Consider the following 12,343-nt stretch of genomic DNA (forward strand, 5'->3'; position numbering starts at 1 on the left):
CACTGTGCAAGATGCCATTTTCAATGATTGCACAGTGCCGGTTGCTTGTCCGCACTGTGCAATCATTGAAAACAACATCTTGCACAGTGCGAACATGTTACTTCGCAGTTCGCGAAGTGCTACGCGTAGCTCGCGTAGTGCGAACTTCACTTTGCGTAGCTTCGCGAAGTGCTACTTCGCGAACTACGCCCACCCTTAATTTGTAGGTGTGGGTGAGCAGTTTGAAGGTAACTCTCTTCTTGACGGGGAGCCAGTGGAGGTCATGTAGGTGTTGGGTCATGTGTTTGCGCCGCGGGGTTCCAAGGACGAGTCTGGCTGCGGCGTTTTGGATAGTCTGTAGCCTGTGTAGGAGGGTTCTGTTGATTTCGGCATAGAGTGCGTTGCCATAGTCCAGTGTGCTGGTTATGAGTGCGTGGGTGATGGTTTTTCTGCATTCTAGGCGTATCCATTTGAAGGCCTTGCGGAGGATACAAAGGCAGTTGAAGCTGGTGGAGGGGATGGAGTTGATCTGGCGGGTCATGGTGAGGGAGGAGTCGAGTATGATGCCAAAGTTCTGTGCGTGGTCTGTCGGGGTGGGCAGACTCCTGAGGGCCACCAGGTGTTGTCCCAGGCAGAGTTGGAGGGTCCGAAGATGAGGACCTTGGTCTTCTCCAAGTTGAGCTTCAGGCAGCTGTTTTTCATCCAGGCGGCTACGTCTCTCATTCCTTCCTGGAAACAGAATCTGGTGTCTTCGGGGTTCTTCATGAGGGAGAGGATGAGCTGGGTGTCGTCGGCGTATGATACTATGCCGAGCCCGTGTTGTCTGATGATGGCGGCGAGGGGGGCCATGTAGATGTTGAAGAGCGTAGGACTAACGGATGATCCTTGGCAGGGGCGTTTCTACCATTAGGCAAGACTAGGCGGCTGCCTAGGGCGGCAAAAAGGCTAGGGCGGCAAAAGGGGGAATTGTTTTTTATTTGAACCTATGAAAGTAAAGAGCCGCTACTGACGTTACAAGTAGGAAAATCACGTTCGCGCGGCCCGCCTTCCACCAGATCATCACACGGGAAGAGCCTCTAGGATTCTTCAGGGCAAGTGACAGCCATCCGAGCCCCGATGTGCTGCTTGAACTATTTGTCGTCATGCTCAACGCCGAAGTAAACGATTGCCAAAGCGTGCTGCAGATTCGTTCATTGTAAAGGTCAGTGACAGTTTAAGGAGTTTGAGCCAGTTCGGGTGCCTCGTGCCTGCCGTCCCTTTCCTGACTTCTGGGAGTTCCGAGGTGTCGGAGTTCGAGCAGTGTTCCCCGCACGCTCTGACTGGCACTCATCTAGTTTAAGTTTGCCTGGACTTGGCTGCCAGACTGTAAGTGGCTGCTGAAATGAAGGCTTTGTGCCTCAATGCGAGAATGCGCTCTTGTTTGGAATGAGTGGAAGGACGCGTGACGCAGACCCCCGATCATTTCGCTTTAGGATTTCAGAATTGGAATGCACAGGGAGAGAGATGGAATGGCGTGTACACATGTTTTTCGGGACGTGTGTGTGTGTGTGGGGGGTAAGGCTCTCTTTTTGCCTTGTGTGTGAAGATGGAAAAAGGAGGCGATAATAGCTGCAGCAACAAGAGGTACTGATATTTAATCTCTAAGAGTTATTATGACTCTATTGTCTTTGGACATCGGCCGCTGCCTCTTGCAAGGAAACACAAGACGCATTTTTAAAATGTCTAAACACACGATTCTGCATCAAACCGAGTGCCCAAAGAGAGCTGGGTGTTGATTTGTTTATGTGTCATGTTACCTACGCTGCGAAAGGGGAGGGGATGCTGAAAGCCCTTTGAGCCCTATGGGCGTTGTGCACCTGACCTAAGAGCTGTCCAGAAGGTCACGTGTGCGCCACACTGACCTGCAGGGGTCTCATGACGCTCAAAAAACAATCCCCCACTTGCGAGCGGGAGGGATGAGCTCTCCCAAGGAAGGGCTACAATAAAATAAACTAACACACCAGAGGCAGGCAGGACCCTGCCCTGCTCACCTCCCATCCTTATACTTTACACTGCCCCTGGGTGTGCTTTCTCCCACCCGAGTCTAAACATCCAGTCATAGGCTCAAGGTGGCATGACGTAGCATTGAGGGCCCCGAACAGTGGTGAGGGACCCACATTTCACCACCAGACATTCATTTCAGGGTTACCTGGGGAGGATGTGGCTAAACGACAAGAGCGGCCGATTTTAAAGCTGGGGAACCGGGTTCGAGTCTCGGTAGGGATGCGCAACACCGTGTGATTCTGGGCAAATCACTTAAATCTCCCCGTGCCTAAAAATGAATGTGTCCGTTTATAACGCAACTGGTGCTAATGTAAAGCACTCTGATGCCTTCGGGTGGAGTTCGCGCTATATAAAACTGCGAAAAAAATACTTGGTAGTGGGCCTCGTGCTGCTTTTGGGGAGCTTTGAATCAGAAGACGTAATATAATAACAAAGAGCACGGCACAAGAGGCTTTTCTCATCACCATAAATTCATTAACAGCCTCTGAAGACGTATAACCAGTAGGCCCTTTATACAGCGCTATATATGAAGCTGTGTGTGTTCTGCGGTGCGCAGTGTGCCTGCATGAGACAGTGGAGACCTGTGGGAGGGATTTATGAGGCCAGGATTGAGGCCCTCGCCCAGGACCGTATATATAGGATGACGAGGCCGCACAAGGGCGTCACAGGAGGACGTCCTAGAGGGAGCAGAGCAGGAACACAAAACTGAAAGACAACACACCACACTCTCCAACATGCAGCAGTCACTAGTGATGACCCTAACATGAGGAGCGAGGAGTGAGGCAAAGACAGAAGCTGGCAGAGTGCGGCTGCATCAGGGCAGAGGCCTTGTCCTGGGCTGAGGTCTAGAAGACATAAAAAGAAGCACTTCGAAAATCTGTTCAAGGTCACCTACCAAGGGTCAAAGGTCAGCTGCACCTGCGATAGTACAGGAGCACCCCCTGCAAGGAAGGCTAAGGGACGAGGCTCAAGTAGGATTGAGCACACAAGCATTTTTAATGTGTGAATGATTTAATGGATGAATGAGTGCAATGTGTCTGTGGGAATGGGTATAGTTGGAAGAATGAAAGTAAGCTAGAGTGCCTTTACGAGGGATTGCATAAGACCACGTTACGATAGTAATTAAATTACCGCACTAATACTGTTCTTCCTTCTACCAAATTCGCAAACATTTATTTTGCACGAGTGCATGCATGGGAACAACGCGAAGGGCCAGAATACGAGAAGCCGCTGTTTGCGGCATTTGTTTTTTGCACTGATTTTTACCACACAACATAGCACTAAGTGCCGGTTTTGAAGAATTCCTCCTAATTTTGCAGTTTCCCCAAAAGTTCCCGATAATATGCAGATACAAATTCTGCAATTTTTCATAAAGTTAACCCCGGATTCTCTTCAGCCTACAAAATTAACACTACTGAGTTGGCTTATATTATTAATTATCTGCAGCGAGGGGCTGTTGCAAAAAGCGCTGCACAGAAAAAATACTGTTGAAAGAAGAGGGGTTTTCTTTATAATGTCGCTCTACATCACTGAATGTTTATTTTTTCTTTCGTTAGAGACCACCCAACGCGTCACCTCCTAGAAGTGTTAATTGGTAGGCACTTTAATAGGGCAATAAATGTTTTTTGCTTTTGATTGGGGGGATTGCTGGCAGTAGGCAAAAATAATATTGCGTTTCGTATGTGGGTGTTCCATGTCTACATGCGTGCTTGGTGGAAGGTTAAGTTGTTTCTGGTTTTGAAAACTAGTTGCACTTGATGCCACGGTGGTATTTAAACACAAGGCTCTATTGGGCATCCGTGTACATAGTGCTATGAGTGTATGGCTACCATAACGGTCTGGCCTGTGCCTTTCGTTGAGGTCGTTTGAAGGATTGACTGTTGTGATCGTGTTTCCTGATAGTAAATGAGAGTAACATAGAAGGGTTCAGCAGTAGAGGGTGTGCTTCTCTAGCCTGGATGACAGGGGGAGAGTGATGGTTGTAAAAGGGAGGGGTCAGCATTTTTCAATTCTCGCCTAGGGCGGCAAAACACCTAGAAACGGCCCTGATCCTTGGGGAACTCAGCAGTTGATCTGTGTGAGTTCGGAGAGGAAAGGAGGTATTCTGATCCTCTGAGTTCTGCTGGAGAGAAAGGATCGGATACAGAAGAGGGCAGTTCCTCGAATTCCAGTGTCGTGGAGTTTGGCTGCGAGAGTGCGATGTGACACAGTGTCGAAGGCTGCGGAGAGGTCTAGTAGGATGAGGGCTGCAGTGTGCCCCTGGTCTAGTAGCATGCGGATGTCGTTGGTGGCAACGAGGAGTGCCGTCTAAGTGCTGTGGTTGCTGCGGAATCCGGACTGTGAGGCGTCTAGGATGGAGTTTTCTTCGATGAAGGCCAGCTGGGTGATTACGAGTCTCACAGTGACTTTGGCAGCAAAGGGGAGGAGAGAGATGGGCCGGTAGTTTTTCAGGTCTGTCGGGTCGGCCGAGGGCTTCTTGAGGAGGGGTTTGACCTCCGCCTGCTTCCAGTCATCGGGGAAGATGCCGGATTCAAAAGAGGCGTTGATGGTGCATCCTAGTTCGGGTGCGATGACAGCTGTGGCACTGTGGTAGATGTCCGGTGAACAGGGGTCCGTTGGGGCTTCTGAGTGGGTATTCTTCATGGTCAAGGTGGTGTGCTCGACGGTGGCAGGATTCCAGGTTGTGATGATCGGCCCTTTGTCGGTGGTGGTGGTGGTGGGGTGGTGTCCAGCGTCTGTTCGCTGAAGTTGTTGTAGAGGGCCTTGATTTTCAGATGGAATGAGTATGAGTAGACAGTCTCCATAGTTTTGATGCTTATATTGCCCAAAAGTACAGTCTTACTGAATTAGTATAAACTGTATGACATGGCACCACCAACGTTCTGGGCCAGGCACTTATTTAAGAGTCTCCTAAGTTGTTTTATTATGTGTGCTCAAAGCCCCTAAGCAACATCTTACTGGAGACATCCACGGTGTTAGGAAACACTCCTACCCAACAAAATAGGAACCTCTATTTCTGTCTGTGGGTTGTTCAAGCTTGAACCTTTCAAAGGATCACCCGACTATAGTATGCCTTCTTTGAATTCCATTTGTTAAAATGGCTAATCCAATACTAGGGGTTATAGTGCTAAGCTGCAGACATGCATTAACACAGATATTACTAGAACAAGGGCTTTCTCTTACTGAAAGAGATGTTACCTTTGTGGTAGAGGACCAAAAAGATAATAAAACAGAGGTTTTGTATTCATGGGTAATATTTCCTGCAGCCATGACAACACAGGAAATTGTTACACATATACACTGAAGCAGCATCATAGTTTAAAAAAATTTAAAAAGTCCACTAAAAATGCAGGAACACACAAATTGGTTCCTAGGCACACTACTATATCCATTAGCAAACATTAGACTGGTCACATCAGTAATGACAGGGAAACATATCCAGTCTTTGTCTGTTATACACCATATTCACAAATTGGGGTTCTCTGAGCCGCAGAACTTCGTACACTATACACAGACTATACAGACTGTTATTTTCCAGAGTTAGGCCCATGTAACGAAGCAACTCATTTCTTCCATTGTGCTCACAAATAGCACTTCCAGCTGTGACTTTTTATACACATTTGCACGCACAACAATGTTGTATTACTTTCTCTGAAACTAAACTTGTTTTACATCTAGTTTCGCACAAAATTAATACAATGCCCTGAACACAATGTACAAGGTCTTGTTTTGCACTATGTACAAATGTCATCACTATTTTCATCCATGGGGCAACAGGGCTATCTATATATCCATAACATCATTAATGTATGCGCACATCGCAAGGCTGCTTTCTATTATAAAAGATGAGCATCCCGATAGATTAGTAGAGGAGGTTCTTCCGTTGACACGGAGGGTCCTTGCATGTTGGAAAATCACCATGTGGCAACCTGACATCTCGTGAGGGGTGTCCAGTTCATGACCAAGACGGGGTCCTTTACTCTACCCCATCAGGTAATGGGGTTGGATCGTTCCTTAAGAGTATTCTTGGCTCTACACCTACACACACTCTAGGTACACTTAGAGAAGGGTTTGCATAGTAGGAGTACGCTAGATTACTGTCTTGTTTATGTGCCTTCAAATATACAATTGTTTTGCACCATGATAGAACTATATCTACTATTTACACTTTTGGTTCTTTTTTTTTTTTTTTTTTTTTGAAAACCTTTATTGACATTTCAATAAGAACAAGTATGGGCCTACAACCCCCCGGGGCCGGCCGCTAAGCAATCAGATCAAAAACGGGCAAGTATAAACACAGGCAGCACTTCGGGGAGCAGAATCGTAATGCTAATACTGTGGACAGCATAAGTAGGGCACCAGGAGAAAAAGGTTTTCATTTTATAATGAAACAAGGTAGGAGGATCAGGTGACAAACAATTTTCAAACAGCGAGTACAAGTATGCAGAGTAATAGACGTTAGCGATTTACAGCAATCTATTAGGTCAATGGCGCAAACACAAGAACATCAGGATGGGGAAGAATAGCATAGACAGTTGCGCCCGCAGTCCCCCGCCGAACTCCCCGAGAACACCCCAGAAGTTGTGGAACACAGGAAACGGCAACAAGTCATAGCAGAGGAGGTGTATCACGCTGATCCCAGAAAAAGAAAAACAAAAAGAATCAGAGAAGAAAAAGGAGGCCATGGAAAAAGAGATGAAAGAGTACAGAATCCCCTCCCCCAACCCCCACCCCGCACCTCTGCAGATGAGTATGGCCCCCCCCCCCCAGCAGTGTGCCTGTCGCCCTGGAACCAGACCCGAAATATAGGAGAATAGGGAAAAAGAAGTAGGAAAGGAAAAGAACCCCCCCGGACGGGGGGGTAGAGAGAGTATTAATAAACTGGAGGAGGGCCTTAAAAACATACCCCCGGCTTCTCCCTCCCGCACGGTAAGTTTCCCCCAGCGTGAACAATGAACAGCACAAAGTCAATCGTCTCAAAACAAGATGGGGAGCATTAGGCACCTATTATGCTAGTAGTCATGCCAGGAGAGCACGCAACCCCTGAGCCCGCTCGTCCACTAGATGACCACCCCTGAAGGATCAGCCTTATCCCTGACCACTCCTTGGAATTCTGCCCATGTCAACCCCTCGACCCAGCACCATATCCAATGTTCCACGGTAGAGGAGTGTCCAAAAACGACCGAGAAGCGACGCACACAGGTGGGGTGGAAGTCTCTGAGCATCAACACAGTCCGCCGCGTGGAGAAACAGGCTTCCCAGTGCTGCCCTAGGATGTGCACTGCACTCAAGGTCCAGGAAGGCAGAAGCAGCCAAAGCAGACAATAGTTGCTGGAGTTGTCTCTGGGTCGCAGGAGGGCACGTACGGGACGAGGCCACCACATCCCACTCAGGTCCAACGCCTCCGGGACAGATCAGGCCCTCAGCAGGACGAACACACTGTAGTATACTGGCCGGAGCGTACAGCTGTGCACTAACCTCAGGGGTGGCCGCCACCGTGTCCTCCTGTGCGCAGTGTGAGTAGTCCCTGTGTGCGTGCGGACAGGCGGGCCGCCACTGCCCCAACTCTGACGCAACACCGTCGAGCTTACTCCCCAAGACCCCGAAACCATGAACCAAGGAGGAGTGAAGAGCACCAAGAGCCTCGAGGAGGTCGCCGTACCCCAGCACAGCTCTCTGCGATCGCGCCGCCACACTCCCAAAAGTCGCACCCTCACAGGCCCGCTGCGACCCAGCGGACAGGATGGTAGGCTTCATCGCAACAAGATGGCCGCCAAGTATGCCCGACCCTCACCGGGGCCGGGACCCTGGGACAAGCGTCGCGATGTCCACGTCGCGGGTGACCGGGTTCCGGGGGCAGGCAAAAAAAAAAAAAAACTATCCGTTGCGTGGTCACGGGCAACAGTCGTCCCCACCACGGACCAGCTCCCGTAGATCCGGGGGCGGCCCGCAATGATCAGGGCAGGATACGGACGGCGGACGGGCAGCTCACCATCAAGGCAGGGGCAGTCACCGGAGGATCTAAGAATTGCACCCCCGGACATGCACTCGGTCCGCCACGCTTGGCAGTAGAAGTGACCACGCCGAAATGTAGGCCGAGTTTGGCACCGCTCCGGTGGGCCGACTCCACCCAGTCACAACCGGCCGCTGTTGTTGCACTGCCACCCGGCCACGACGTCCACTCGAGGCCCCGGCTCCAGGGCCGCACAGGCCGCAAAGTTCCGATGCAGTTTTCTCCGGCGATACCGCAGCTAGAAACCTCGGAGTCACACAGTCGGGAGCCCCTCTCCTTCAGAGACACGACCACGCAGCACAGGTTGAGGATCTCAGGCAGGATATCCGTGCGGGATGCGGAGGTTCACGGAGCCGGGAGTCTACGCTGCCGTCCCGGTCGCCATCTTGGCTCCTCCTCCACTTTTGGTTCTTTTTAATCACATTTATCTACTTCTGTCTACAAATCAAGCACACATATTTTATGGAAGAATAACATTGGTTCAATAAATATTATTGAAAACATTCCACTGTGTATTCTCTGTATATTTCTCTGAGAATAAGTGAGCACAACTGATGGAGCAAAAGGTTCTGTACTGTTTCCATGATTCCTGAGGAGTCAGGATTGTCATGTTCAATGGTTTCCGGAAACTATGTGCTTCCTGGTAGGCTAGGGGGGCTTGCAGTAGCACTGTGAGCTAGCTGGGCTATAGGCCAACATATCGTGAGAGGATGTCCGTAATCAGTCTTGACACCAAGCCCTTAGTTTATGTTGTCTGAACATAGCGCAGGTAAGGATTGGTAGGAACTACAAGGCAAGACGATTAACAAAGTTCATTATGCGAACAATCACGGCAACCCCAACAAGGGCTGTTCAACCTGCATTTTAGCAACTGGCATTCGTTGTGTAGTTTTCCCTGACTTTTTGCCTTCTGACCTCCAATTTTGCTGACTTAATTTTTGCTGGCTTTATTATTCTGGGCACTTCACTACTGCTAACCAGTGCTACAGTGCATATGCTCTGTACTCTAAACATGGTAACATTGGCTTATCCACAATTCCCTAGTAAATTGCACTATATGTGTCCAGGGCCTTTAAGTTAAATGCTACTAGTTGGCCTTTAGCACTGATTGTGCCACCCACTTCAGTAGCCCTTAAACTTGCATCAAGCCTACCACTGCGGAGCCTGTGTGTGGAGTTTAAACTCCCATTTTGACCTGGTAAGTTCACCTGCTTGTCAGGCACAAACCAACCCTTTTGTTACATACAAGTCACCCCTAAGGTAGGTCCTAGGCAACCCTCCAGGTAGGGTGCACTGTACTTAAAAAGTAGGACAGATACTTTTGAGTTTTACATATAATGGTAGAGAAAAACTGCTAAATTAAATCTTGACTTCTCTAAGGCTTATTACTCCCATAGGTCAACATTGGGATTGCCTTAAAACATCTTTCTAGTGTAGTTTCCGATTGGAAAAAGATAGAGGTTAGGAGTTTGGTGTCTCTAGACTCACAATTTAAAATCACAACTTGTGGTAAAGTCGGATTTTAAATTGTAATCTGAAAATGTCACTTTTAGAAAGTTGGCATTTTCTTATTTGAACTATTTTGTGCACCAGTATATCTCTGAATATACCTCTGGGTTGGGTGACAGTTGGGCTTTGTGCATTCACTCTAGACGGGCACACACAAAAGGAGCTTGGGTGTGACATTTGCATCCTGATGGCCCATCACCAAGCTCACAGGCCTTCCTGAGGTAGATTGGGAGGAAGGAGCTGACAGTTGCACCTGAATAAGGATATGACTGTCCCCACATAAAGTGTTGCAGAATCCTCTGTAGTGTGTCTGGAGCCAGGGCAGGAAAGGGAGGGACATTGTGATCTTCAAATACCTCTTTGATGTCTCTCCCACTTCAAAGGCACATTTGGATATAAATACTGGACTCCCCTGACACCACCAAATCAGAACTCTACTGGAACCAAGGACATTCTGCCTGGAAGAAGAGCTGTTGTGCTGTAGGAGGGACTGCCACTTTTCTAACTGCTCTGCTGTGTTGGCCTTCTGCCTGATGCTCCTTGCCTGGGAGTGAGAAGGACTGGGTCTGTTCTCTACATCCTTGAACCCAAGATTCTCCAGGGTTTGCTGGCTTGCGTTCTGTTTTCTGAAGTCTTAGGGAAACAAAAGACTTTTTGCAACGGCTCTGGTGCTGCTGGACTCTGTCATCTGTGAGCCATACCCTTTACTGAGTCCCGGGCCTCAGAAGTGGGTTCTGCAGCTGGTTACTGCAAAAATCAATGTAGTGAACCCCTTATGCCGATCTGAACCAATGCAGTGCTCACCAATGCTGACTTAGTGTGGATTCAAAGATGAGGCGGGTCCTGACTGCGCAGTTCAAGGAAAACGCAGAGCTGATAGGAAGACACCACTACGAGGCTTGACTTTGATGCAGTACCGATCCTTCGAACAGACTGCGTGATCCGGAACAGATGCATGGAGGCTTCCACATGGATGTTTGGAACCTGTGTGGGTTCCATAAATGGCCTGGCCTCCATCTTGGATGGCCCGAACTTCGAGTTTACCCTGGTCTAGCACAACCTCAAGCAACCTTTTAGCGCTATTTACTTCAAAGCACCATTTGTTGGATTTAATCTTAAACTATTCATATCTCGAATTCTACTGATTGAATTTGTGTTGTATTGGTCTTGTTTTATATATATAAATATTATCTATCTTTCTAAACTAGTGTGGAGTCTTTTTGCCTTGTTTTCACTGTGTTACTGAAGTTTTAGTGTTGCACAAATACTTTACACATTGCCCCTTAAGTTAAGACAGACTGCTCTGTGCCATGCTACCAGAGGGTGAGCTCAGGTTAATTTAGGTTGTGTATCTGACTTACCCTGACTAGGATTGTGGTTCCTACTTGGACATGGTGCATACTTATGCCAGTTTGAGACCCACCACTGCACATCCATATTTGGCAATGCCTACAATTATTCCAGTCGTTATGAATATAATTATGTGTAAGGTTCCCACCAGACGGAAGGAGATTAGTTTCTGGATTGTATAAAAACAAATAACTTGAAGCAGAGTTTCCCTAAATGTGAACTCAATATAAACACAGAATTACCACAATGTGCCTACCTTTAAGGTTGGTTTCCCCATTGGAAGAGTGTGCCACATGGGGCACAGTATTTGATGTGATATTTACAATCAAACATAGTACAACATCTATGATTGTTTTGTCTGATTCAAAATGAATATGGGGCACCCCCTATCCTGGATTTGGGGATAAAATCAATTGGCAAATTTTCTACGGTATCATCAAACATAATAAGTAAAAGTAAAGGGGAAGCAGTCGCATTGGCAAAATGCTAACATCTCACACAGGCTGCTGTGGAAGAGCAAGAGTGCGAACTCTCTAAAATTATTGATGAAACCTGTGCATCAATAAGTCTAGATAACTTGGGGGCCAGACCTAATTAGTCACAACTTAGGGGTAATTCTGAAAAGGATAACTCGAAAAAAGGCACCAAAGTCTTCCAAAAAACGCTGGGATAATAATAAAAATAAGGAGAAAGTTAAAACACGGGGTGGATCTCTCCACAATAAAGTCCTCTGAAAAGAGCTATTATCTATGCAACAGTGAAGCAATTAAACACCCTGATGGGTATCAGTATACTGATACACGTCCCTCTCATTCATTTGAGGAATCATCTGAAAAATGCTCAGAGAGGGGATGATGAATGATCAAATCACAAGTCGGAGGAGTACTTGAAACCGAAGAACTCACAATGCTCTACTGGTTATACCATAAAAAGGGAAGAGAAACTTCCACAACAAAAGCTTCAATTTAAGATGAAGAAAATGGCTAGTATCGCACTTAAATATACCACAAATATTGAGGACTCTGCTTCCAAACAAAGGAATGGGCTCTGACTCTGCCAGACAGTGCCAGATTCTTCAAGAGTTTCTGGTGGCAAAAGCAACTAATGGATTGTTCCGGTGGAAACACTTGATCAGAGAGTTAGTTCTCCAGGCAGATTGTATAATTTGCAGCTCCTAATTGAAGGTGATATACCCTGTACTATTAAAGCTCTCTTCTAAGAGATCCGGATATTTGGCTATGGCATTCTCTTGGACGAAAAAGATTGGCCACCTGAGTTTGTATGAAAATTAATACCAGAGGAAAGTGTGACAGTACCATCCTTCTGCATCCTTGTTAGCAATGCAGTTAAACATGCATATACCAAGGAGTGTGTTATTGCACAAGCCCCGCATTATTTCGCAACTATGTGGGCTGGGATGAAGATTCACCTTACCATATAATTCCCATA

This window comes from Triturus cristatus, chromosome 2_2, assembly GCF_964204655.1.
Source record: "Triturus cristatus chromosome 2_2, aTriCri1.1, whole genome shotgun sequence".
In the NCBI taxonomy this organism is placed as follows: domain Eukaryota; kingdom Metazoa; phylum Chordata; class Amphibia; order Caudata; family Salamandridae; genus Triturus; species Triturus cristatus.